Below are 23813 nucleotides of genomic sequence, written 5' to 3'. Positions count from 1 at the left end.
GGGCCCTGAAAAGTATATGTTTCCAGGACGGCTGGAGTCAGGAAGACTGACTCGCTATTTATCCTGTATGCACCCAACAAGCTGGGTGCTCCTGCTTCTAAGCAGACGATTGCTCGCTGGATCTGTAGCACGATTCAACTTGCACATTCTGCAGCTGGACTGCCGCACCCTAAATCTGTAAAAGCCCATTCCACGAGGAAAGTGGGCTCTTCTTGGGCGGCTGCCCGAGGGGTCTCGGCTTTACAACTTTGCCGAGCTGTTACTTGGTCGGGTTAAAACATTTTTGCAAGAGTCTACAAGTTTGATACCCTGGCTGAGGAGGACCTAGAGTTGCTCATTCGGTGCTGCAGAGTCATCCGCACTCTCCCGCCCGTTTGGGAGCTTTGGTATAATCCCCATGGTCCTTACGGAGTCCCAGCATCCACTTAGGACGTCAGAGAAAATAAGATTTTACTCACCGGTAAATCTATTTCTCGTAGTCCGTAGTGGATGCTGGGCGCCCATCCCAAGTGCGGATTGTCTGCAATACTTGTTTATAGTTATTGCCTAACTAAAGGGTTATTGTTGAGCCATCTGTTGAGAGGCTCAGTTATATTTCATACTGTTAACTGGGTATAGTATCACGAGTTATACGGTGTGATTGATGTGGCTGGTATGAGTCTTACCCGGGATTCAAAATCCTTCCTTATTGTGTCAGCTCTTCCGGGCACAGTATCCTAACTGAGGTCTGGAGGAGGGTCTTAGTGGGAGGAGCCAGTGCACACCAGGTAGTCCTAAAGCTTTCTTTAGTTGTGCCCAGTCTCCTGCGGAGCCGCTAATCCCCATGGTCCTTACGGAGTCCCAGCATCCACTACGGACTACGAGAAATAGATTTACCGGTGAGTAAAATCTTATTATATATATATATATACAGCAATTTCAGACCGGCACTCCACGAAAACTCCAATAGCTGCGCCGGTGCCTCCACATATACCAATGTATATATATAGTCCCGCAATGGTGTGGCACTCGGCTGGATAAATGAACAATAAATCAGTCAGGTCTTACAACGTTTCAGTGCTTTATTGCACTATCGTCAGGATACAAACGATAGTGCAATAAAGCACTGAAACGTTGTAAGACCTGACTGGTTTATTGTTCATTTATCCAGCCGAGTGCCACACCATTGCGGGACTATATATATATATAAGTCAATGAAAGAGGCGGCACTCTGAGTCTTTTGAACAACCAAAAAGTGACTTTAGTGCATAAAGTGCTACATCAATGTTTCGGGGTACCAGACCCCTTCATCAGGTCTAGTACCCCGAAACGTTGATGTAGCACTTTATGCACTAGTCACTTTTTGGTTGTTCAAAAGACTCCAAGTGCCGCCTCTTTCATTGACTTTTGGATATGGGGGTAACACCCTAGCGGAGGGCACCGGAGCAAGCTAGCCCAAGGGGCAGTCCGAGTGCCGGCGCTGTGTGTATCTATATATATATATATATATATATATATACACACACACAAACAGCCCCATATGCGCACACAGCCCTATATATATATATATATATATATAAAAACAAACACATACATACATACGTATGGGGCTGTTTGTGTGTGTATATATATGGGGCTGTGTGGATATATCTGTCTATATAATATATATATATATATATATATATATATATATATACAGTGGTCGAAGTGGGGTGGTATACGGCGGTATGGTATACCGCCACTTCCACTGACCCGGAAATGCGGAACTGAAAGTGCAGCAGGAGGCAAGGGAAGTGGCCATCCTGCTGCACATGGTGCTCCCCGTCCCTGCGCGGCGGCCGGCGACTGTGTAGAACGCTGTATTAGCTCACCGCCGCCCACCTTCGCCCGCCGCCACCAGCAGCCCACCGCTCATTGCTGCCAGCAACAAATGAGGTAATGTTACCCTGCTGTCACCTCTCTCCCTGTCGTTACCGTCCCTGTCCCTCTCTCTCTCCCTGCTTCCACTGTCGTCACTCTCTCTCCCTGTCGTCACTCTCTCTCTCTCCCTGTCGTCACTCTCTCTCTCTCCCTGTCGTCACTCTCTCTCTCCCTGTCGTCACTATCTCTCTCTCCGTCGTCACTCACTCCCTCTCCCTGTCGTCACTCACTCTCTCCCTGTCATCACACTCTCTCTCCCTGTCGTCACTCTCTATCTCCCTGCTGTCACAATTTCAGCTAATTCAGTGTGCTACAATTGAATTTCGGCTCATTCAGTGTGTTACAATGTGAATTTCGGCTCATACAGTGTGCTACAATGTGAATTTCGGCTCATTCAGTTTGCTATAATGTGAATTTCGGCTCATTCAGTGTGCTACAATGTGAATTTCGGCTCATTTAGTTTGCTATAATGTGAATTTCGGCTCATTCAGTTTGCTATAATGTGAATTTCGGCTCATTCAGTGTGCTACAATGTGAATTTCGGCTTATTCAGTGTGCTACAATGTGAATTTCGGCTCATTCAGTGTGCTACAATGTGAATTTCGGCTCATTCAGTGTGCTACAATGTGAATTTCGGCTCATTCAGTGTGCTACAATGTGAATTTCGGCTCATTCAGTGTGCTACAATGTGAATTTCGGCTCATTCAGTGTGCTACAATGTGAATTTCGGCTCATTCAGTGTGCTACAATGTGAATTTCGACTCATTCAGTTTGCTATAATGTGAATTTTCGGCTCATTCAGTGTGCTACAATATGAGTTTTGGCTCATTCAGTGTGCTATAATGTGAATTTCGGCTTATTCAGTGTGCTACAATGTGAATTTCGGCTCATTCAGTGTGCTACAATGTGAATTTGGCTCATTCAGTGTGCTACAATGTGAATTTCGGCTCATTCAGTGTGCTACAATGTGAATTTCGGCTCATTCAGTGTGCTACAATTTGAATTTCGGCTCATTCAGTGTGTTACAATGTGAATTTCGGCTCATTCAGTGTGCTACAATGTGAGTTTCGGCTCATTCAGTGTGCTACAATGTGAATTTCGGCTCATTCAGTGTGCTACAATGTAAATTTCGGCTCATTCAGTGTGCTACAATGTGAATTTGGCTCATTCAGTGTGCTACAATGTGAGTTTCGGCTCATTCAGTGTGCTACAATGTGAATTTCGGCTCATTCAGTGTGCTACAATGTGAATTTCGGCTCGAACCATGTGCTACAATGTGAGTTTCGGATCATTGAGTGTGCTATAATGGGAATTTCAGCTCATTCAGTGTGCTACAATGTGAATTTCGGCTCATTCAGTGTGCTACAATGTGAATTTCGGCTCATTCAGTGTGCTACAATTTGAATTTCGGCTCATTCAGTGTGTTACAATGTGAATTTCGGCTCATTCAGTGTGCTACAATGTGAGTTTCGGCTCATTCAGTGTGCTACAATGTGAATTTCGGCTCATTCAGTGTGCTACAATGTGAATTTCGGCTCATTCAGTGTGCTACAATGTGAATTTGGCTCATTCAGTGTGCTACAATGTGAGTTTCGGCTCATTCAGTGTGCTACAATGTGAATTTCGGCTCATTCAGTGTGCTACAATGTGAATTTCGGCTCGAACCATGTGCTACAATGTGAGTTTCGGATCATTCAGTGTGCTATAATGGGAATTTCAGCTCATTCAGTGTTCTACAATGTGAATTTCGGCTCATTCAGTGTGCTACAATGTGAATTTCGGCTCATTCAGTGTGCTACAATGTGAGTTTCGGCTCATTCAGTGTGCTACAATGTGAATTTCGGCTCATTCAGTGTGTTACAATGTGAATTTCGGCTCATTCAGTGTGCTACAATGTGAGTTTAGGCTCATTCAGTGTGCTACAATGTGAGTTTCGGCTCATTCAGTGTGCTACAATGTGAATTTCGGCTCATTCAGTGTGCTACAATGTGAATTTCGTCTCGAACCATGTGCTACAATGTGAGTTTCGGATCATTCAGTGTGCTATAATGGGAATTTCAGCTCATTCAGTGTGCTACAATGTGAATTTCGGCTCATTCAGTGTGCTACAATGTGAATTTCGGCTCATTCAGTGTGCTACAATTTGAATTTCGGCTCATTCAGTGTGTTACAATGTGAATTTCGGCTCATTCAGTGTGCTACAATGTGAGTTTCGGCTCATTCAGTGTGCTACAATGTGAATTTCGGCTCATTCAGTGTGCTACAATGTGAATTTCGGCTCATTCAGTGTGCTACAATGTGAATTTGGCTCATTCAGTGTGCTACAATGTGAGTTTCGGCTCATTCAGTGTGCTACAATGTGAATTTCGGCTCATTCAGTGTGCTACAATGTGAATTTCGGCTCGAACCATGTGCTACAATGTGAGTTTCGGATCATTCAGTGTGCTATAATGGGAATTTCAGCTCATTCAGTGTTCTACAATGTGAATTTCGGCTCATTCAGTGTGCTACAATGTGAATTTCGGCTCATTCAGTGTGCTACAATGTGAGTTTCGGCTCATTCAGTGTGCTACAATGTGAATTTCGGCTCATTCAGTGTGTTACAATGTGAATTTCGGCTCATTCAGTGTGCTACAATGTGAGTTTAGGCTCATTCAGTGTGCTACAATGTGAATTTCGGCTCGTACAGTGTGCTATAATGTGAATTTCAGCTCATTCAGTGTGCTATAAGGTGAAAGAGGCACCAGTACTAGATAGTATAAGGGGTTCTACTACACATGACACGGCCCCTTTTGGGTGACCACACCCCCTTTTTGGGTGACCACGCCCCTTTTCTGGAGAGCGCGCCTCAGGCGCGCGCATAATTACGTCCTTGACTTTTGCATACCCCCACTTCAAAATTTTCACTTCGACCACTGTGTGTGTGTGTATATAATTTATTTATTTAGGGCTGTATGTTTATAATATGGGGCAGTGTGTGTGTGTATGTATGTATATGGGGTTCAGAGTTGTAACCAGGGTTTTTGGAGCCCAGGGCAAGATCAATAATGGCGCCAGCCCCCCCCCCCCCCCCCACACACACACAAAAAAAAAAAAGGAAAGTATGTGCACACGCCACCGATGTCACTGTATATAAAGATGTCTGGATGTGTATGTATAGATGTAGGTGCAGTGGTGGAAGTGGAATTTTTGAAGGGAGAATGAAAAAGTGAAGGTAGCAATTATGCGCGCGCCAAAGGCACGCACGCTCCGTAAAAGGGGGCATGGTCACTCAAAAGGGGCGTGACCTTCAGTGTAGTAGGACCCCTTATACTATCTAGTACTGGTGCCCCTTTCACATTATAGCACACGGTATGAGCCGAAATTCACATTATAGCACACAGTATGAGCCGAAATTCACATGGCATGAGCCGAAATTCACATTATAGCACACAGTATGAGCCGAAACTCACATTACCCCACATGGTATGAGCCGAAATTCACATTATAGCACACAGTATGAGCCGAAACTCACATTACCCCACATGGTATGAGCCGAAATTCACATTATAGCACACAGTATGAGCCGAAACTCACATTACCCCACATGGTATGAGCCGAAATTCACATTATAGCATACAGTATGAGCCGAAACTCACATTACCCCACATGGTATGAGCCGAAATTCACATTATAGCACACAGTATGAGCCGAAATTCACATTATAGAGTGAGGAGATCCTACCCCCTGAATTAACTAATCCTGAGGGGCACTGTGGTGAGGGGAGCCCATTGACTAATTGCAGAGTTTAGCAGCGGAAGGGTTGCAGCAGTTTCTCACCCCAAGCTGCGGCGCTTCTGCCACCTCCGACACTCCACGTCTTCGGCGCCACCCGGGATGCAGAGCACCGCACCGGGGATGCACCCTTTTCAGTGTGGTCTGCTGCGCTCCGAAGGGGGATCTCTCCTGCTGCAGGATCCCGATGTGCGCCGTCCTCCCCGCTGTTACTGCCACGGTAAGCATTAGTATCGTTTACCCGTCACTCCTGCATCATGCCCCGTCACTCCTGCCTCCTGCCCCCTCACTCCTGCATCATGCCCCGTCACTCCTGCCCCCTCACTCCTGCATCCTGCCCCCTCACTCCTGCCTCCTGCCCCCTCACTCCTGCATCATGCCCCGTCACTCCTGCATCCTGCCCCGTCACTCCTGCCTCCTCACTCCTGCATCATGCCCCGTCACTCCTGCCCCCTTACTCCTGCCTCCTGTCTTGTGTCTCAAAGCATCCCCGTGTCCCTCAGATGGCAGATCCCTGGGTACAGGAGGGTGATTCTGGTGGGGGTTAGGGTAGATCTCTGGGTGCGGGGGGCGATACTGGCAGCATATGAGGTCAGATATAGGTGCAGGGGTGAAGGCAGATCAGTGTACAGGAGGTGACCCTATCAGGGGGTGAGGGTAGACATCTGGGTACAGGGGGTGAGGGCAGATCTAGGTACAGGGGTGACACTGGCATGGGGAAAGGACAGATTTAGGAGCAGGGGGTGAGAGAAGACCTGGGAATAGGGGGTGATGGCAGATCTAGGTACAGGGTGAGGGAAGATCTAGGGGCATGGGGTGAGGGCAGATCTGGGGGCTGTGGGTGACACTGGCAGGGCGTGAGGACAACAGGTGACACTGGCAGGGGGTGAGGGCAGCAGGTGACACTGGCAGGGGGTGAGGGCAGCGGGTGACACTGGCAGGGGGTGAGGGCAGTGGGTGACACTGGCAGGGGGTGAGGGTAGATCTGGGGGCTGTGGGTGACACTGGCAGGGCGTGAGGGCAACAGGTGACACTGGCAGGGGGTGAGGGCAGTGGGTGACACTGGCATGGGGTGATGGTAGATCTGGGGGCTGTGGGTGACACTGGCAGGGCGTGTGGGCAACAGGTGACACTGGCAGGGGGTGAGGGCAACGGGTGACACTGGCTGGGGGTGAGGGCAGTGGGTGACACTGGCAGGGGGTGAGGGCAGCGGGTGACACTGGCAGGGAATGAGGGAAGATCTGGGGGCAGCAGGTGACATTGGCAGGGGGAGATGGCAGATATAGAGACATGCACCTCTATTGACTGCAGAAGACTTTAATAAGCAGGAGCTTTCCCCATTGCCGAGAAACAGGCATTCCTTCCCCCCTTACCTGCCGGGTCAAGCTTGCTCCTGGCTCCCAGATATTTATTTATTTATTAGCAGTTTCTTATATAGTGCAGCATATTCCGTTGCGCTTTACAATTAGAACAACAATTATAGAACAAAACTGGGCAAAGACAGACAGACAGAGGTAGGAAGGCCCTGCTCGCAAGCTTACAATCTATAGGGAAATAGGCATTGATACACAAGGATAGATGCTACCTGTTACATAATGGTTCCCCAGGTTGCTAGGTTCTTAATGGGTTGTATAGGATATGATCACCTAGCAATGTTGGAAGACAAAATGTGAGTTTATGTGGACTGTACAGAGGGGATGTAACTTGATAGGGAAGCTGTTAAGGTTATGTGTGTGGGTCTGAAATTTGGTAGGCTTGTCTGAAGAGATGAGTTTTCAGAGAACATTTAAAGGTTTGGAGACTAGAGGAGAGTCTTATTGTGCGTGGGAGTGCATTCCACAGAGTGGGTGAAGCCCGGGTAAAGTCCTGTAATTTTGAGTGGGAACAGGTAATACATGTGGATGAGAGACGCAGATCTTGTGCAGAGCGGAGAGGTCTGGTAGGGAGATATTTTGAGATGAGTGAGGAGATGTATGATGGTGCAGTTTGGTTAATAGCCTTGTATGTAAGTAAAAGTATTTTATATTTGACACGGTAGAAAACCGGTAACCAATGGAGGGACTGACAGAGCGGATCAGCAGATGAAGAACGTCTGGCGAGGAAGATTAGCCTCGCAGCTGCATTTAAAATGGATTGAAGTGGTGATAGCCTATGTTTGGGAAGTCCAGTAAGGAGACTATTACAATAATCAATGCGGGAGATGATGAGTGCATGGATTAGAGTTTTTGCAGTGTCTTGTGTAAGATAAGGGCGTATTTTGGATATGTTTTTAAGGTGCATGTAACATGATTTAGAGACAGATTGAATGTGTGGAATAAAGGACAGTTCAGAGTCAAGGGTGACACCTAGGCAACGAGCTTGTGGGGTGGGTGGGGTGGGGTGGATAGTTGCATTGTCAACAGTTATAGAGATATCAGGTTGGTAACTACTCTTAGCTGGTGGGAAAATAATTAATTCGGTTTTGGAAATGTTGAGTTTTAGTTGGCGAGATGACATCCAAGATGAAATGGCAGACAGGCATCCAGTAACACGAGCCAAGAAGAGAGTGGTCAACAGTGTCAAAAGCAGCAGAGAGATCTAGAAGAATAAGTAGTGTGTAATGGCCTTTTGATCTAGCAGTGACTAGATCATTCACTACTTTGGTCAGTGCCGTCTCTGTGGAGTGTTGGGCACGAAAGCCTGACTGAAGTGGGTCCAATAAGTTGTGCGAGTTAAGAAAGTGTGTGAGGCGAGTGTAGGCAAGCCTCTCAAGTAGCTTGGAGGGACTGGGTAGCTGAGAAATGGGACGGTAGTTAGAGAGTGTGTTTGGGTGAGAGTTGTGTTTTTTTAGAATGGGAGTAATGACTGCAAGTTTAAACAGAGAGGGAAAGATACCAGTAGAGAGAGAGAGATTACAGATTTTAGTTAAGGTTGGGATAAGCACAGGAGACAAAGTTTTACTGACCTGTGAGGGTATAGTATCAAGAGGAGAGGTAGTGGAGTAGGAGGATGAAAAGAGTGTTGATACTTCATCTTCACTTGTGGGATCAAATGAAGAGAAAGTGCCAGAGGGTTCAGGTAGGGAATTGAGCAGGTCACTGGCTGAGTTAGAGCATACCATTTCATCTCGGATGTTATCAATCTTATCCTTGAAGTAGAAAGCAAGTTCTTGTGCACGGATAGTAGCTAGTGGGGGAGGTGAGGGAGGGTAAAGAAGTGATTTAAATGTATTAAAAAGTCGCTTGGGGTTGTTGGCATGATAAGAGATGAGAGATTGGAAATATATTTGTTTGGCAGTGTCCAGGGCCTGACGATAGGAGTGGTAGGTAGTTTTATATGTGAGAAAGTCACTTGGATTCTGAGATTTCCGCCACTGGCGTTCTACTTTACGTGACAGTTTTTGTAGGTGTCTTGTTGATTTAGAGTGCCATGGTTGGCATCTAAGCCTACGTGGAGTGTGATGGGTAGATGGAGCCACTTCATCAAGGGCACGCTCTAGGGTCTGGTGCAGTGTAATACAGCAGTGTCAGGTGTAGTAAATGTAGAGATTGGTGAGAGCAGTTGTTGCAGAGAAGTGGAAAGTTGTTGAAAATGTATATTGTTAGTATTTCTGCGGGTTAGAGGAGGCTTGCTTGGTTTTAGTGTCCTAGAATTTAAAGTAATAGAAGAGATTGTGAAGGTGATCAGGTTGTGATCAGAGAGAGGGAAAGGAGTGTTAGTGAATTTGGAAACTGAGCAGAGCCTGGTAAACACAAGATCAAGGCATTGGCCCTCCTGGTGAGGAGAGGAGTCGGACCATTGGGTTAGGCCAAGAGAGGAGGTTAGAGAGAGGAGTTTGGATGCATGAACAGATTGTGGACTGTCAAGAGCTATATTGAAATCTCCCATAATGATGGTGGAGATGTCAGAGGATAAGAAGTGTGGGAGCCAGGCAGAAAAATCTTCTAGAAATTGTTGTTTAGGTTGCCCAGGAGGGCGATAGATAGCTGCAACACGCAGAGAGAAGGGGGTGAAAATCCTGATAGAGTGAACTTCAAATGAGGTGAATGCGAGTGATGGAACCTGAGGTAGAACAGTGTATGTGAAAAACTGTGACAGTAAGATTCCGACCCCTCCACCTTTACTGTTATTAGGCCTAGGTGTGTGTGAGAAATGGAAACCACCGTGTGACAGTGCTGCAGGGGAGGCCGTGTCTGATTGTGTGAGCAATGTTTCTGTTATAGCCAGCAGATTAAAGTTGTGAGATATGAAGAGGTCATGGATGGATGTTAATTTGTTACAAACAGAGCGTGCATTCAATAAGGCACATTTTAGTGTTTTGGAGGGGGATGGGAGACACGTGATATTTATGAGGTTAGATGGATTTCTATGTTGTTTTGAGACAGCAGAGTGTGAGAGGGAAAGGTGGTTGGGGCCTGGATTTGGTGATATGTCACCAGCTAATAAAAGCAGAAGAGTGAGATAAATATTGGTGGATGTTTGCGAGTGTTTGTTCTGGTGGCCAATTGTGGTTGTCAAAGTACTTGCAGAGAGGAAAGTATAAATCTCATGAGTGTTTAGTTGAGGGGAGTGGAGAATAGAAGCTGTAATGTATCCAGAGGGGTGAGTTTCAGGGTGAGTGTAGAATGTGTTAAATTTGGTCAGAATTCCATGAATTGAAATTAAAAACAGTAGTTTGATGAACATGCTGAGGTTGTTTGTGTTTTATGGGTTAAGTGGAGTTAGAGTAATTTGTTAAAGTAAGTTACCTTTTCGTGATGTTGGTCAATGTTTGTTCAACTGTTTTTTTTTAACTGTTTGGATAACACACTTATTAATTCCACACTTAACAAATTCCAGCAAGCTACCCCCAGCAAGCTGACCCCTTAACTGACTCTAAAGAAATACTGTCTCTGATTAGGAACAGGCCTACCTCTGATAGAAGTGAAGCTGCAGTGTTCGTGTTTGCGGGAGGCGTGAAGCCGCGGTGCGGACGGTAGTGGGAGCTGCAGCCAGTGTGTGCGAAGCGGGAGCTGCTGCCGGCAGGGGGAGCGGGACTTTCACCCCCCTCCCCTTCCGGCGGGCTGAGGCGGCAGGTAACAGCAGGCTGTTCACACAGGGGAGCGTGACACATCGCGGTCACGCTCCCAGCAGGAAGAGGCCAGCAGCAGCGCAACGGTGGTGGAGTGCAGAGCTCTGGCGGCATGGGGCGAGCGGGCCATGCAGGTGCTGGGGCGCCCCCCTCTGCTGGGGTTGCCACGGCGCCCAGGGCACGCACCCTGCTCACCCCATGCTAGTTATGCCTCTGATGGGGCTGTGTGCGTATGTATGTATATGGGGCTGTGTGTGTGCGTGTGTGTGTATATGTGGCTCTTTGTGTGGCTGTGTGTGCCTCCGGCCGTCTGGTTTAAACTTACCTATCTGACCTTTAGCGATTCAGCAATTTAGGGGCGCTGAAATTAGATTATATTTTGCCCCCCCCAACCTAAAAACGTTCTGACGCCCCTGCTCGCATTGGCCCTCATTCCGAGTTGTTCGCTCGCTAGCTGCTTTTAGCAGCATTGCACACGCTTAGCTGCCGCCCTCTGGGAGTGTATCTTAGCTTAGCAGAATTGCAAACGAAAGAATAGCAGAATTGCGAATAGAAATTTCTTAGCAGTTTCTGAGTAGCTCCAGACTTACTCCTACACTGCGATCAGTTCAGTCAGTTTCGTTCCTGGTTTGACGTCACAAACACACCCAGCGTTCGCCCAGACACTCCCCCGTTTCTTCAGACACTCCCGCGTTTTTCCCAGAAACGCCAACGTTTTTCTGCACACTCATATAAAACGGCCAGTTTCCGCCCAGAAACACCCACTTCCTGGCAATCACACTCCGATCACCAGAACGATGAAAAATCTTCATTAGGCCGTGAGTAAAATACCAAACTTTTGTGCTAATTTACTTGGCACAGGCGCACTGTGAACATTGCGCATGCACAGTTTGCGACTAATCGCTCCGTAGCAAAAAAAAACTAACGAGCGAACAACTCGGAATGACCCCCATTGTTAGTTACACGGTATTAATAAAACAGTTGGGGCCAGATCTTAGACCAATATGTCATTTTGCTAAATACAAATAAAGGTACAGTATAGTAGTATATGGTAAAGTAATAACTTTTATATTAACTAATAGTTCTTTTTATGTTTTATGTTTTATTATGTTTCAATATGTAAAGGTTCTAACAGCTAAGATACACACCACATTAGAGGCCACTGTTATCTTTTGAGTTTTGTCTTTGCCCCGTTAGAAAACTGAAGTTGGCATTAGCCACTGTAGCCTATAAGGGGGGTACACTCGGAGAGATCCGTTCTTAAACTCTTAAAATCTAAGCAATCTGACTAGATCTCTCGTGTGTATGCCCCACAGCGATAGCAATGCCATCGCTGTCGCCAGTGCTAGATTGGCCCGCTGGGTGAAATGAGCGCCCCCTCACTCAGCACACATCACGCTGTGCTGAGCGGGTGGAGACATGTGTGCTGTGCGGTCTGTGACAGATCGCTCAGCACACATCTCTCCCCCGTGTGTACTGTCCTTTAGGCTACATACTGTATCACATCTTTTACCTGGAGACGGATCCTCTGAATGCCTCCCTGATAACAGCCCCTCTGAGGACCGCTCATGCGCAGTAGGTCCTGTAGCATAAAGTAAAGTGATGGCTAATCGGTGCCCCTGTCCCTGGATGTGATTCCTGATACATCCGGGCAGTACAGAGTTTCATATTGCCGAGTATACCAGTAGTAATAAACTTTAATTATTGGGTCAGAAAAACACATAAATAATAAGTGGGCTTCTAAATGTTACCCATAGTAACCAATTATTCTCTGGCTATCATTTATCTAGTACATTCTAGAACATGATAGCTAGAAGCTGCTAGAAAATTTTCCTTTTTAGAAGTTTTAGTGAGGATGACAAATATCCAGGGTCCCCCAGGTGGGCCACACTGACTGGGGCTCCACCTCCTCCTTTAAGTTGAATTATACATTATACTGTACATCAGAGGCATCACCGGGTGTGGTGACACCCGATGCGGACCCCTGATCTCTCAACGCACTTGCGGGGGGGAAAGGGGTTGTGGCCTTATATGCAGGGGGCGTGGCCTCACGGGATCCCAGAATCGTCACTCTGGGGGGCGTGCCCAGCATCTCCGGAGATGCTGGGCTGTCCCCGGAGACAGTCACCGTGCGCTGTCGCATGACAGGAGCCGGTTGCTGTAGGAAACTTTCACACTGTGGCTCCTGTCACTGTGGGGGAGCTGATATTTGGTGTCACACCCGGGTGCGGGCCGCACCCCCCGCACCCACCTTGTGACGCCACTGCTGTACATATGTTACAGTACATTATACTGCACAGGACTATGGTAGATTTTTACAGTGGATTAATCTGGCAAATTATCATGCATGGAATTTATTTATAAAGGGGCCCAGACCATATGCTCTCTAATGGTTAGCAAAGCCTCCTTGTTGGCTGACACCCCCCCTCTGGAAGCTAACCACATCCCTATGTATGAGCACCTACCACTGCATTCCCCTGGTGGGACCTTCATGCCCCAGTCTGACACTGCAAATATCCTTGTGTCTTGTATGTAGGTCTTCATCATCATTAGATGACCTTCCGGTATCATTTGATGAGAATGATAGTTAAAAACCAAAGTTACGGATAGTGGAGGTCCGTTGGTGGAGAGGTGTAGCACGATGCATGCATAAGTGCGGGTTTAGTGCCGCCTATTCAGTATCAGTAGCAGAATCTGCTACTGCTGAAGGTAGCATGCTGTGGGCCACCCAGCACAAGGCAAGACTGCCCAGCATGTCAAGTCCTGCCCAGCTTTGCGATCGCAATCTAATCACGATCACATTATTGACCTGGAAATTGAGGATATCTCCAGCAAACGCAGCATGGCCGCACTGCCGCCATTTACTTAATCGGAGAGGCTGTGTGTGATCTCACACAACTTCCCCGAAAACAGTCCGGGCACGCCTACGTTGACCGGACTACTCCCCCTCTATGGTCTGTCACCGCCCACCCCATGGCTGCTGCCGTGTATACATCAGGGATGCGATCTCACTGTGAGGGTCCTTGCATGCGCAAATGTCCGAAAATTGCCCGTTTGTGATTTTCAGACATTAGCCATCCAACTCTGTTTGCGCAGTGCTGGAGCAATTACACCCAAACTGCATTCAATTCTACATCCCAATAGGGAACTTGGAGAGTGATAGAGTGGAGAGAGATAAACTACCAACCAATTAGCTCCTAACTGTCACTTTTCAAACACAGCCTATAACATGAGAGTTGGGCTGATTGGCTGGTACTTTATCTCTTTCTCTTTCCAGGGCTAAAGCTGGACACACATTGAGAGGATGTGAACCGGGACAATACGGCGGCCGGCGTGCCAACATATCATTACCACGGTACACATCAGAATGATCTGATGAAGAACGGAACGACCACTGTTCCGTCCTTCATTACCATACGCCATGTCGCTAGCGTTATCGCCTGGTTGACCATGCAACAAGGCTGACCAGGCAAAGTCACTAGCGACCGCGGGCACCTGTATATCGGGTATACACACTGAACGGTATGCCCAATATGTCGTTTCAATTTATCAAAAAACAACATATCGGCCCGATACCATCTCAGTGTGTACCCAGCTTTAGTACATCTCCCATTTATTCCTCTGCATATCCAACATACAGGTAGGAAGACCATAATCTGCCAAGCTCCTCCCATATTCACCTTTCCGACATCGCTGCCATGAAGTGCTAACTCACATGCTTTAGAACCATGGACACACACGTTATTGCTTGAGAAATGATCCTTAGTGCATGCTTGTTTATTTGCCTTGTATTCATTATTCTTCATTACACTATCCCAGGGCCACATTTCTAGGGTGTGGTATGGCTGACCGATGGTCTCCTGACCGCCGGTCAGCATACCGACGCCGGGATCCCGGCAGCATACCGACGCCGGGATCCTGGCTGGGAGGGGCGAGTGCACTGCAGGTTCGGTGGCGACCTGCTGTCGCCACGGGTTCTATTCCCACTCTGTGTCGTGGACACCCACGAGTGGAAATAGTCCCTTTTGGTCGGCATGCTGACCGTTGGGATAGTGAGGGGGCGGGATTTTGGGGGAGGTCATGTGACTGTCGGTCTGCTGACCGCCGGTCACATGAATACCACCCCATTGCAACACTATCATTATCATTCTACCAATAATATCCTAATATGATTGGAATACTGGAACTGAATAGAAATATGTAATAATTCAGTCGGCTGTATTCCAAATATTAAACATCACATTCCAAAATATTCACGTGCTGTCAAAACACGGCCAAGGTTGATGGATAGACATTTAAGAATGAACAAATCAAATGAAAAGATGAGCACTTTACCTCTGACGCAATGCCTGTTTCATTACAGTTTGGCAGTGCTTTCTTTGTGTTTTGGCCGCAACCCCTGACATTCTCATAGGATATCTCACAGGGGGGATGATAAGGATGAAGTTCTATTACAGAGCATCCCCTGGAAAATACAGAGTGATGGAGAGTTGGCTGCAGATGTGATCGCCAGTTAATGCAGGCCAGACGTGAGCTACATAGGGACTTGGTTATATTGCAGAGGCGCTCGCAGCTGTTTCATTGTGAATCACTTTAGGATGTGATGTAGTTTTGCTGGCCACGGAACAGCCGCATATTCTCATGTCACAAAGGAGAGGTGGATACAGAAAATCCCATCCAGGATTACAAGAGTTCCTCATAACATTAATTTCTCCCTTTCCTGTTTTTCACTTTTCATTACTGATGTATCATTTTACTCCAGAAACAAGACGACACTCCCACGCAATGTCCTTTAAAAATACGGTATAAACCTCCTAACAGCAGATGTGTGTCTTGTGTGTGCATCATTTAAATGACAATAACAACAACAACAATAATAATAATAACTTAGCCTGAAATAAAAAGGGTTAACCTATTAGCCCAGATGCGGCACGCTCTTCCACTCGATGCTGGCATTTATTGGGGATTATGCTACGGTTGCCTAAGGCACCCTAAGCATATTCCACGATAGGTGGCCTACCGGAGCAGCGACAACACATGGGATCAGGGACTTATCCCCGTTTCCATGTGTGTTCCTGCAATTGCAGGTTCAATTTCGGACGATCAAAATGGCCTGTAGTTGGATACCGCAATAATGACCATCAGTCATTAATCGCGATATCCAGCCATTTTTCATCCTCATGCACGGTGACCGGCCTGGATGCCTTTCTAACCACACAAAATTAGGTTTCCAACTAGACCTTCCATCATAAAATAAAAACACACCATGAAAGAGGATGTGTTGTGCCCGTTTGGGTGATACGGGTGATAATGAAGGTGAGTGCACCCAAACAACGCAACTATACCTGAGGCCGCTGATCTGCCTTTCGTTCCTGCCACAAAAAGTTACCCGACTGTTAAACAACAATCAGAATAAGGAAGGGATGGAGGGAAGACTTATATAACCTTTTCATAACCACACCCCCAACTATCCTATAGGACAAAGCACAACTGCTGACATAACACACAATAAAGCCACAATGGGTTTATGATAGCCTTTCTTATTGCAGAAATTCTCAGTTAAAAAAGTGTTTTTAAACCTAGCATGTAAGCTGTCATGTACTTTGGGGGTAATTCAGACCTGATCTCTAGGCAGCGATTGTAGCTGCCCTGCGATCAGATAGTTGCCGCCTACAGTGGGAGGGAGAATTCGCTGTGCAAGTGTGCGATCGCATGTGTTGCAGAGCTGCACAAACTGATTTTGTGCAGTGTCTGCACAGCCCAGGACTTACTCTGCCGCTGCGAGTGTTTGCTGCTGATTGGGGCCAGAGCTGACGTCAGACACCCTCCCTGAAAACGGCTGATCCCATCTGCGTTTTTCCAGACACTCCTGTAAAACGGTCAGTTACCACCTACAAACGGCCTCTTCCTGTCAATCACTGTGCGATCGCTTTTTTTTGCACCATCCCATCACTAGGCACCGATGCCCGGTGCTGCGGTCCGTCGTGCCTGCGCACTGTGGTGCATACGCATGCGCAGTTCAGATCTGATCGCCCCCCTGTGCGAAAATGCACAGCAGCGATCAGGTCTGAATTACCCCCTTTGTAAGGTACTGTGGACCCTTTGTGGTGTCTTATAAAAAATAATAATAATAATGACAATAATAACATGGAATTTGGAATTAGATCTCAATAACCCTGAATCTAAGTATTCCAAGGTGCAGTTATTTTTTTAGGCTGTTGTAAGCCGATACTTGTTCATAAATGTATAAAAATTCCATGTTGCCCTGAAGAAGTTCCCTAAATAACTAAATAAAAACTGTATACCAGATAAGGTTCGGACTGGCCCACAGGGGTACCAGGGAAACCACCGGTAGGCCCCACTGCCTGAGGGCCCACTCCTTCCTCTATGGATCAGGTTCCAGACTGTGCACTTGTATTATACATGGTAGATATGTTGTATTACACTGCACAAGACTATTATGCATTTCAAGCCTCTGTGAAGGCTGGCCACTCCCCCTTTGTAGGCTGGTCACACCCCTAAGTAAGTATATATGGGCCCCTATCACTTCATTCCCCCAGTGGGCCCTTCATACCCCAGTCCGACACTGTACCAGATAGACATTCGGCAGAACCAGTTTAAATATTTCCAGGTTTATAATTCTCTAACATTTCTGTGATGGTGTGTCTTTTCTAGTTAGTTACATTATCACTGATTTATGCCATCCAGTTTAATCTGTGATTTCAATGTATGTTTCCATAAATCAAAAAAAGCAAAACCATAATAACAATAATAATAATAATAATAATAATAATATATTTGGAAATGTTCATAGAATGTGGCCCAGTGTGTCTGCATAGGTCCCAAAAAGTCACATAGAGTCTCAAAGTATAACGCAGATTTATGAATAGAAATATTTTGCCATTGTCTCTTTTGTGTCAATCCTCATTCACGGTAACACAACTATTAAACAGTCACCCTTTTATTTTCCTTTAATGTCCTATGTGTGGGAAGAATCAGGATAGAAGTGGTTTTACTGGTAAAGGGTCTATAAATCTTTGGGGTTCTAAGAACCTGCTCTGTTTCCTCTCCCCTACTCTTTTCTCACAAAGCCAAGCCGAAAACTAACATTAGGAACCAGGAAGATAGGGCTTGTCCCTTTGGCCCTTCCATTATGCTCAGATCAATGCTTGCTGTGGATTCATGTGTCCTGTAAGGCTACGCTCCGCACAACAATGATCCACCATAATCCAACTCTGAAGAGTCCGCAAATGCCTAAAGCCAGAGATCGCTGCCAAGGCGTCTTTAGTCACCCGTCATTCGCCTTAGTGCTTAGACCTGGAACGCCATTGAACTGGAAAGAATGAAAATGAAAGGGATGCTTGTTTCTTTAAGCATCACACATTCTTTTCTGTGTCTGTCTTTTCTCTCTCCCCGGCATCATATTGAGCACTGCGCTACTCAGGCGACTTATTAACCCAACTGCCCAGAGATATATTATAACTAACTGAAAAGATATTTCATTTTTATTTTATTTTTTTTAATGTAACTTGTTATCTGTTTCAACTTATGGTGGGCCCTACACATAGGCCAATTACACTTAAAGATATGAACGATTTTCGTTCATTAATGAACGAGATACCGTTCATATCTTTCAGTGTGTATGCATCAATATGAACGATGCACGGCCCCGCGCTCGTTAATCGTTGGTGCCGGCTTGTTTATGCCTGCAAGCCAATGTGGACAATCAGTGGCGTAAGTTCATCACAGTTGCCCGGAGGCAAGTTCATACCAGTTGCCCCACCCCCCCTTATATTTAGATAAATATATGTATGTATGTATGTGTGTGTGCATATATGTATGTGTGCGTGTGTGTGTGTTCTGATTTTTTTTTATATACTGTATATATACATTTCATTGTCTTTTATTTTAAATCACACATTTCTTAGCAGTCATACCCAGGATTAGAACCCACTGACAGCAGACACTTTACTGATGGAGCTATTTGCTCCAGTACAGGAAGCATAAGAATTGTAACTATATGAAGTTATGTGTAATTGTCAGAGAAGTAACTTCATATAGTGAAAGTATAGCGGCAGCCATCAATTAACTTACTTCAATGGTGTCACAGAATGGGAGGAGAAGAGCCCCCCTTCAGAGCAGGAGCCCGGCGGCAGATGACTCCGTTGCCTCCCAGAGTTCTGCCTCTGTGGACAATATAGTCCATATTGGCATGCAGTGGTATGGTACCGGTTGACGGGAGGGTGGGGAGGGGTGGGGGGTGGTAGTGAAGAAACTTCACTCCCCCCGTCACCCTCCCCCCCGCCACCAGGTCATCCGTATCGGCCATCGGGCACCTTGAGGGCCAATCGTGCAGTGTGTAGGACCCATTATAGTTTATAAAGTTAAATTACATTGCTGAATTTTATTGTTGATACTTTTGCAGAGGCCAGGTATAAAAAGTAGAGCTGAGTGTGGTTCAATGACTCCATTGGTGTCATCAAATGGACTGGGCAAGGACTACAAGAATGGTTTAATCATGCCCCTTCATGACGCCATTCATCTAGTAGGCAGCACATGGTGTATGATACCAGTTTAAGGTCCATACGAACCAGAAAGTGAAATTAATGAAGAGCCTATTGTGTTCTGATACAAGTTTGAGACTAGCGCCGGGGAGTGGGGCTGTTGGGGGTGTGACGTCGGTGGGTAAGGGACTTTGTATTATGATTTTGCCATGGAGAAATTCAAGTGCGAGGGGGTTGGTGTGGTAGCGGCCTAGCAGGATTTGAATGGGCGGAGTCTTGGTGGCTGCTGGCAGTCTATTAGAAGGATTTTTTTTTATCTGTCAACACTGTCAGTCTCCATCTGATCCTGTGGGGATACTGTCATTGTTGGGGAGACTGAAGCTTCAGCTCCATCTGCTTCCACTGTTAATCTGGCCCTGGACCCTAAGACTGGCATGTATGTGCAATTTAGTCCAGGCAAAGTGGTATAAATTATAGTGTGCACAGTTCCATAGAGCAATGAAGTAATCTCTCTCTTCATAAGCAGTACACAGACAAGTAAGAAAATGAAAGAAAAGTTCTGACTGGTTGCTTTGGGAAACAACACAGTTTACAATCCTGCTGTGTATGGACTTGTACAGGATGATGGATTGCATTTGCTTAATACTTACATTTAGTGATAGAGCACTAGTATACTATTTATAATAAAATTATTCATATGTTGCTAACTGCACGCTGCCATATTTTGGTGAAAGTCCCCTTCCCCAACAGAGTATGCAGCATACTATATTTGTGTAAAATCGGTGTTGAGTGTTTTGTATTTTCATTTTGCTAAGTGTTGCAGCAGTTTAATGTATTTGCATAAATTAGTGTGTTTGAGATGTTTAAGTCTAATCAGACACAGGCTGTAATCATCATACTCATCATCATCATCACCACCACCACCACCATCATCATCATCATCATCATCATCATTATCAATGTGCAACTTACACCAAAGTGTTAGCACATAAAAGTAAGGCCCCTACAGGCAAATGAGATTGCATATGTTTGGTAGCAATTCGCAGCCACCCCTGCCCACACCACACCTTTACTGTATTTCAGCCGTATCTGCGTGCCCACTGCCCACCTCTGCATGCCCATTCCAGCACTCATCCCGGCCACCTGGCATACACAGTCCTCAATCATGTTTACATCTTTAAAAATAAGGGAAGTGCAAGAAGACGTAGATGCACATGGAAAAAGTGCAAGTTGCAGGCTATGGGCGGCTGTAATGGAATGTGAGACGGCTGGAGTTCTGAGTTTTCGGCTGAACTCGCACAATTCGTTAAAGCAGAAAATATTTACAAGGCAAAACCAACCTGGGTCTTTTCATAATCGCGTCCATTAGTTTATTCGGGTTTAGGTGCTTTGCGTGCCTAAACCTGATTGTACTGGGCGCGATAGGGGAGATAACAGGGGACATTTGAATATCGTCTGATAACGGGACATTTGAATATCGTCCCTCTATCTCCCATCACTTTAGACGGGAGATAGGGGGCGCGTTAAGATTTGAATCCGGCCCCTATGTGTTTTAAAGTGACATAACTAATACTTACTCAAAGCAATGAATAACTATTTTATGAGGCAAAATTATTTTATGGATTTATGATTGAGGCAAATTAATTCTAAATCAAAAATAATATTTCAATTAAATAGCCAGTATCATATTTAACATATTTAAATATTATTTATAACTTAACTAATATGGCAAATATTATGTATAATGTTAATTGGAGCCATCCTAATAAATTAATGATGAAGGCACATACATGCTGGCACTTGTAGTGCTACATGTGTGCAATATAATTGGTGCCTCAATAATGAAAGAAGGTGGCCCCAAATAACATAAAATGAAATATTGACCCTGTTATTTAATTTATAAATAATATTGATCCTTTAATATATCATAAGCATTATTTTAACTGCATAATTAAAATATTATGTTTTATTAATTATTAATTTCCCTGCTCATAAATTCATTAATTGAAAAATGGTTCAGATGTCTCACACAGTTATCACTTAAGCTAGATACACACTATAAGATTTTGCCCAACAATACGCAACGTTTGTCCTTCATTACACTGCACGGTGCTGTATTGGATATTGTCCAGTCGGTTATACATTATGGCCAACCAGACGATATTACATGCGACCGCGGGAGTATGCAAATCTCCAGTACACACTAGACGATCTTAACGATGTTATTCTGATCCGACCGGAAATTACATATCGGCTCGATATCATCTCAGTGTGTACCCAGCTTATCTCTCTCTCCAATCTTCCCTCAGGTGAAGAGACCATACTTCATGACTCAATAGGTGGTATTCAATTCTGTTCACCCATTTCCACACCCATTATGTTCCTGCTGACGGGCGTGGCATAATTATTTCATCTCGCTATCCCCGGGGTAGCGAGGGTGCCCAATTCTTTACGCAGCTAAGCATGATTACTATGGGCGCAATATGCGCGATAACGGGATCAGTTTAGATAGGAGATTGGGCGTGATATATCATTTGAATACCGCCCAATAAATGGGGTGTACCAATTTCACAAGAAAAAGAGGCCAGGCCCACATGATTGGACAATGCATCAGCAACCTATGACCATATACGTTCATAACACTCTGAGGGGTCTGTATACTAAGGGAGCTATTTGCTAAGCCTTGGAGGGAGATAAAATGGATGGCAATAAAGTATCAACCAACCAGCTCCTAACTGTCATTCTCCAAACACAGCTTGTAACATGGCAGTTAGAAGCTGCTTGGATGGTACTTTATTTCTCTTTAGGGCTCAGTACATAGACCTCTTACTCACTGTCTCTCCACTGCGCTTTAGATTGAAAACCCTCACAGGCAGGGCCCTCTTCCCTTACATGCTTTTCTTTCCCTCACTTACACCATCAATTCCTCAGTGCCAACAAAAGCACCAAACCTTTGGGTTCAGCGTCTCTGTTTATTGGGTATTATGACTAATGGCACAGTCATATTATATTTATAAACCCTGTAGTCTTTGTTCTGTAATGTTTTGTACTGTAATTCTCCATTTCTTGTTTTGTTCAATACTGTTTGTGTTTATGTTAATTGTAACGCTTCTGGGTCCTTTGTGGCACCATATAAATAAAGAATTATAAGGATGCTAATAACAATAATAATAATAATAATAATAATAATAATAACAACAACATAACACCCCAGGACAAGTCCTGACACGCCCTGATACATTGCATGTGACATCACCATAATTCCACAGCGGTGTTCTAACAGCAGCAGGGTATAAAGCAGGGAGCCCAGAGCCCATTCATCAGTCTGACCCTGACCAGAGCTAACAACAACCATGGCTCAGCTAAGAAGAGTTCATGCCGGCAGAAGACATGCCAAGAGAAGACGACATGTCCACAGACCTAGCCACGTACACAGAAGACAAAGACGCAGAAGGGCACCGAAACCAAAAAGCCACCATAGAGGTAAGTCCTCATATTATCCAGGTTACTGTACTGCTATTGTAGGTTAAATATGGAGGGGATAGAAATATCTTTATAGTCCTGGGGGGGATACTTATAATGATGACGGGCAATATAGGTAATTCTGTCTATGGTTCAAGCAATGTCACCTGTCACAACCATTGATTTTTTCTGTTGTTTTTTTTCTGCAGTTTGTTAAATGAGAACTCATAATAACCAATATTTTTAACATGTAAAAAATTGGGATGGCAATTTGGAAATATATTATGAGTAAGTAGAATTAAAATGGAAAAATAATAATAAATTCAAAACCAGACGCAATTTGTATTTAATATTATTGCTGTTTTAATCCGAGTGCCCATAACTGCTTAGTAAATATACCCCTTGGAGCATGTCAGGAATAGGAAACAAGGCTTTTGTAGCTATTTTCCGGTGGATTTGCCTTTAACAAATCCACCAAAATGTAGAGAACTAGCGATGTGGCGACATGGCTACTTGATAAATCCCTTTTCTAGGCTGCAAAAGAAGCGCTAAAGACTTTAGGAACCATTAATTTCTTCATATGTGAGCTAGCATAAAACAAGTCATCTCTAATAAACGCTCATTTTACATTATAGCAGGCTACAGACGCAGACGCCGCCACCATGTTGAATGATGAACGCCGTCCTGCGCCTTCGCTCTGCTCACTGACTCTTCTGCAACAAAATACCAAAAACCTGAATGTACATGAAACACAACCGGACAATGAAGTCTTCCTTTTCGGCATACGCTTTTGCGTAATCTTTCCAGTCTCTTCAGCATCAAAAAAATAAATAAAAAATAATAAAAAAGCTCTCACTGTCTGCCTTCATTCTTGGGAAGGAGGGGGTTTAGTGGTAAATACAGCTCTCACTGGCTGCCTTCTAACATATATGGATATCAGGGCATAAAGAAATACTTTTGGGTATCATGTAAAGGAACAAATGTAATAGAAGGTTGGTAATTTGGTTTATTAGGTGTGTAAATTTGTGAAGCAGGTGGGTAAATGGGTAAATAAAAAAGTAAAACGAAATAGGCAAAAACAAGATGTGTTATGAAAATAAAAACTTGGAAACAACATACAGCAA

At 45.1% G+C, this 23813-nt stretch overlaps 1 long non-coding RNA gene across 3 annotated transcripts in view; it reads left to right on the top strand.

Annotated features, from left to right (window-relative positions):
- LOC134943767 (uncharacterized) overlaps nucleotides 1–23539 on the top strand; it is a 28845-nt gene extending 5306 nt beyond the window's left edge. The window contains exons 1-3 of one of the 3 annotated variants that reach the window (XR_010181738.1): nucleotides 21522–21536; nucleotides 22497–22710; nucleotides 23325–23539. This is a non-coding gene — a long non-coding RNA (uncharacterized LOC134943767). The other 2 variants (XR_010181737.1, XR_010181739.1) reach the window with 2 other exon arrangements.
- Nucleotides 23540–23813: the final 274 nt, after the last annotated feature.

The sequence above is a fragment of the Pseudophryne corroboree genome, chromosome 7 (genome assembly GCF_028390025.1).
Source record: "Pseudophryne corroboree isolate aPseCor3 chromosome 7, aPseCor3.hap2, whole genome shotgun sequence".
NCBI classification, from domain to species: domain Eukaryota; kingdom Metazoa; phylum Chordata; class Amphibia; order Anura; family Myobatrachidae; genus Pseudophryne; species Pseudophryne corroboree.
Note: the sequence above shows the minus strand (reverse complement) of the source record. Positions and strands in the feature narration are given on the sequence as shown.